The sequence below is a fragment of the Sminthopsis crassicaudata genome, chromosome 4 (assembly GCF_048593235.1).
Source record: "Sminthopsis crassicaudata isolate SCR6 chromosome 4, ASM4859323v1, whole genome shotgun sequence".
Taxonomy (NCBI): Eukaryota; Metazoa; Chordata; class Mammalia; order Dasyuromorphia; family Dasyuridae; genus Sminthopsis; species Sminthopsis crassicaudata.
The window spans coordinates 163,730,637-163,735,847 of record NC_133620.1 but is presented as its reverse complement, the minus strand read 5'-3'; the positions used below and the strand labels follow the sequence as shown (position 1 = coordinate 163,735,847).

The following is a 5,211-nucleotide window of genomic DNA, read 5'->3' as shown; positions in this document are numbered from 1 at the left end:
ATGTGGAGATTAATGATAAGAACTTGAATTTGTGATTAATCTTATCAAGAAAATACAACCCTTGACACTTAAAATTTCCTTCACCAAAAAAGATAATAAATTCACACTCTTTTCTAAGCAACTTGTTATACATCATATGGATCATGAAGCAAAGTTTCTACTATCATAAATTCAGTTATTGAACCAAGAAGTAGAAAAGGAAAGCTCAAGAACATGTTACCAGCCTTTTGTGGACGAGATAATCCTACAGTACAGGCCATGTTTGATATAGATGTTGTGATAATAGCAATGAATGACCTCAAAGAACTAGGTTCTCTAATGCCAGTGGTACAGCACAGGAAAAGCAGGGGATCTTTCGATACAACGACAGATTCAAAAAAAAAAAAAAAAAAAAGAAATAGACTTATGTTCTAACCCAAGACAGAAACCACAAAGAGAAACCTTAGTCCAATGAAGGTCACATTTTAGTACCCCAAATGAGAAGAAAATCTGGATATTTATCTAAGTGCAGAAGTCAAAGATCTATCAGAACTAATAAATATGGGAAGAATAATGACAGATGTTGAGATAAACAGATGAGGCAGCCTCCAACTTAATAGCCTAATATTGGGGGTGGAAAAGTTACTAGCATCATGGAGTTTTAGTGTTTTATGTAGGTGGAAGGACTAAGAAAATGGTGGAAAGGTTTAGTTCACATCTTTGAGTTTTCCCAGGAAGGCTGAGAAATCAATTTTGCTGATGTGATGAACAAAGGGCTGAGGGTTAAGGTGAAGTCCTATCTTTCACTGGAGCCAAAACCAGCCTGAGCATGAAGGATGTGGATCAGGCTACTGGAGAAGAACTGAAGTACCTTGTTAGGAAGACCAATGAGGAAGTGTAAAATGACAGGCTCCAATTGAAATGCCTCAGCCAACTCTTGAGAAATGGGCAATCAAATAGATATAATAAAATAAAAATAAAATAACAGGAATACTTTGAGAAGCACTTTAGGAAGTGAAGAAAATAAAGACTGGGAGATTAAACTGGTTGAGGAAGAGCCTTTATTCCTGAGAGAACACACCAAATAAGAAGATACACCACAAACATGAGCTCCATTAAAATTGTTAAAAAAAAAATAAAAACCTGATGGCTCCCTGTCCTAAGCAGCAATAGTGCAGGGTGTTTTGGCTAAAGAAAGGAAAGAACTCAAAGAAAACCAGAATTAAGCAGAGAGAGATGCCATTCCAATGGGATTTAGCAAACTCTGAATGTATCCCCTACCTGGTATGAATGAGAGGTGAATGGCTGCCAACATGTGGGGCATTGGGATGATATCTAATGTCATAATAGAGTGGAAGAATGCTTTCCTCATCTTCAAATTTAAGAAGCAGTTTGTTCAGGCTGTTCATGATAATCATAATTGTTATTGGAGATATGTAAGTAGGCAACACAACTTCCTGAGGCAGGTTATACCTGTAGGGAAAAATTGGATATTCACAACCTCAAAGAGTGGCAGCAATGTCAGTGGCAAAAAAGGTGTCTGAGGAGGTTGGTTGTTGCTTGAGACAAGACAGAGGTTATACTATTCAATTTGAAGACTGTCCCCATCCAGAAATAATCATCAAGTACATGTCAGATGGATTATTGCTTAAGGATTGTTTGATTCTCAACCTTATTCAGTATGCAATCATTATGGTGAACAAAGCTCAGGAGAGAACAATTAACACAGATGTGCTCTTTGGATTGTTGAATAAGATAGTGAAAAAAACCAGTGAAGCTGAATGTCACCTCAGTCACAGTAGATGCTACAAATTTTTTTTCCCCAATACTATTATGAAGGTCCAGTTTTCACCATTCTAAGCTAACGTGTCCAGTAGAAATTCTTTATACAAAGGAATGCAAAACAGGTTACTTGGATGGCAGCCTGATCACAGTCATGAAAATTCATTTAATTAAACCACTAGGTCACATCTTGATGTTTTTGACCACTGAAGAAGAGATTAATGCTACTTTGAGATCTTATATAAATGCATAAAATCTCTGGGATCTAATGTAACAAAATTAATCATCCTTTCTAAGTGTTCTGCTCTACTAAAGTGAGATACAAAGCTGCATCTTTGATCTGGGTCCTCCTGGTAGCAAGAAAATTGTAAGTGCCACCAACATTGCTAAGACATATTTTACTAGTGAAGGGAACTATTATATGGTGGGTCCTAAGTTTATAAAGCATAAAGTATATAACTCCAAGACTGGAATCAACAGCTGATGACTTTTTTTCCCCTCAGGCTCAGGCAAAATAGAGAGCAAGCAGAGCTAGGAGAACAAGAATCCAGAATATGTTATGGGCTTGACAAAAAATATTCTACTAAAATAAAATGTGGACCATCAACATGCCTGAGATTCAAATAATAAAATTAGCCAACATGGTGCTCTCTCTGGAAGCCATAGGTATTCATGACCTGCTTTCCTTTGACTTCCTGGATGTGTCTCCATCATGGAAAATCTGATCACAGCCACAGAGCAGCTGTACACATTGGGAGTCTTGGTTGATAAGCCTATCAAGCTCACAGTATAGCAAATTTCCTCCCAGAACCAATGTTATAGAAAATGTCCAAATTCGTGCATCTGGCCTGCAGAGAATATGATCACCATTGTGTTTGTGCTTCAGATAAAAAAAAAGCCAAATTCTACCAGACAGAAGGCAACCATCTCACTCTGTGTACAATTCTTGGAAGAACAACAAATTCTCCAGTTTCTGTAGTGAGAATTATATACAGGCTCATTCCTTATGCCAAGTGTAGGACATCTGTAATCAGATGTTGAGCATCATGGCTAGACATAAGCTGGTTGTAGTTTCTTATAACAAGGCTACAGTCTATGTACAGAAAGCCATCTGAAACAGTTTCTTCTGAAATGCTGCCAGGAGGGACCTACAGGAAGACTATTAAATTTGATTAACCAGCAGGTGGTCTGCATCCCCTTTCCAGTGCTCTCTTTAACAGAGAAGCAGAATGAGTGGTATACCTTGAGCTGGTGCTGATTACCACAGAATACAGTGGGAGGTCACCACCACTGAGCTGGTGGAGTCTGACCCAGTCTTCTTCATGGTGTCAGATTTCACAAAATTCAGCAAGCAGAAGAAGTGACTGTGGTTAGAAACCTTCAACAAATACTGTGAAGAACCAGACGATCTCCTGGGCTTTCTGGTGGTGGTAACAAAGGAACCATAGATTTTGGCACAAAGTGCTGGTATTGGGTTCCCCACAAATAACTCCACACAGCCAGGACCCAGGACTCTAGTGACTCTTGTATAAAACTCAGCACTTGAGGCAGAACTATCCTTGGGCTGAGAGGCCACAAAGACAAAACTGGGCATCCTGAACTTAATTCTCATTTCCCTCATAGTGGTGTAATATTTAGAACGCAAGAACTCACCTTGCCTCAACTGTAGTCAACCTATGTTCTATAAACAAGTATGTAGCACCCTTTCTTGGAGAACTTAAGTAGGGGGAATTGTTACATTTCTTAATAGTTCATGCTACAAGATTCTTAGACCAGAGAGACCTGATATAACGAGGACTCACCCATCACCATCACCCATAACTAGGCTTACTCATCAGCCTAATGTTTTTTGAGAACTTAGTAGCAGAGCTCACTGGTGACACTCCCTAGCCTTCTACCCACTTTCCAAGCTGGTTTTTTCAGGCTTAACTCTTTAAAAATATGTGTATATTTAAATACATATCCACACAATATTATATATACATATATATATATATATACTATATACTACATATGCATATACATACTATTTTTTGTAAAGAGACAAGGGACAATGTATATCTGGTAATCCATAGGAAATAAAGCTTGTAGAATTTAAAGATAATTAATTAATTAAAAGATAATAATAAAGATAATTCAAACCTCTTTGTGGAATTGTCACAAGAAAAATTTCCAGAATCTGAATCTTTTCTTTGCCAGAGGCAAAATAACTCAGTCATCTATAGTTCTAAAAATAAGTTAGAGATAGAAGTGAATTATGATCTTGAAGCTTTGATCTAGCCTAGCCTTCATTAATTATGCTAATGATTATTAGTAAAAGCAATAAAAAAGGATTATGCACCATCCCATAAATGTAATTACAACATACATAACTTACAGCTATAGTATCTTCTAATAGAAAAAATGTGTTCAAATTGGTACATGGAAATTTCATTTCATCTTTGTGTGTGTGTGGTGTGTGTGTTTGTGTGTGTGTGTGTGTGTGTATGACATCCTGCACTGTGTATTTCAGAATGTCTACCTAGAAAGAAATAATATTGCAATTGATCCCTATGACTTCAAGGTGAATGTACTCAACCAAAGGAGATGTAGAGGAATGAGTTATTTAATAACAGAATAAAAAGAGGACAGTGCAGAGAGGAAAAAAAAATCTGGGATTGGATCCCAGCTCTGCAGCTGAAATCACAAGTCATGAAAATAACTTATGCCCTCTGTCTCCTTTACTACCATCTGTGAAATATTTCTTCTTTTAGATCACTAGGAGGTTCTAACAGTAAAAGTAAATAATGCAAGTTCAGGCAGTAGTTCTTAACATGTGAGAGGAGGTGGCGAGATGGAGAGGTAAGAAGGTGGGATGTTAGCTTCTAATGGTGGAGGTGGGGAATGGGGGAGGCATTGAACACTATGGAAAAGGACCAAATAGCCTTTGGAAGGAGTCTATGAATGAAAACATAGACTGACTAAATAGATCTCACACAGAGAATGCCATTTTTAATATATGCATGAGCAGTTACAATTAAGAATATGCAAATTTACATGCAAATGTTTTCATTTTCATTGTTATTTTTCCATCATATATTTTTTCAATCATTGGGTCCATCTACTATCAGGTGAGGGCCCCAAAAGTCAGTGTCAAAAAAGCCAATAGCTATGTGTGACACATTATTATATTGACCTATCCTGTTTATCAGTTGAGGATAAACTTCTGTCTTGATTCATATCCCTTTCAAATATCCTAGATTAGACCATCTAAACAAGCATTTATTAAATGCCTATTATATGCCAAACAACAACCTGAGTTCTGGTGATTCAAAAGAAAAAGAACAAGAGAGAGCTTGCATTCTATTGATTTGTTATATAATGTCTATTCATTTCATGATATCCGACTATATAAATTGATTTTCTAAAGTGAGTTTCCTGAATTAAGATACAAAGATAACTCTTTCAGAG

The 5,211-nt window shown here is 36.9% G+C and overlaps 1 pseudogene; it reads left to right on the top strand.

Annotated features, from left to right (window-relative positions):
* Positions 1-808: 808 nt before the first annotated feature.
* LOC141540658 (ATP-dependent RNA helicase DHX8 pseudogene) lies at positions 809-3,209 on the top strand (annotated as a pseudogene).
* The last annotated feature ends 2,002 nt before the right edge of the window (positions 3,210-5,211 follow it).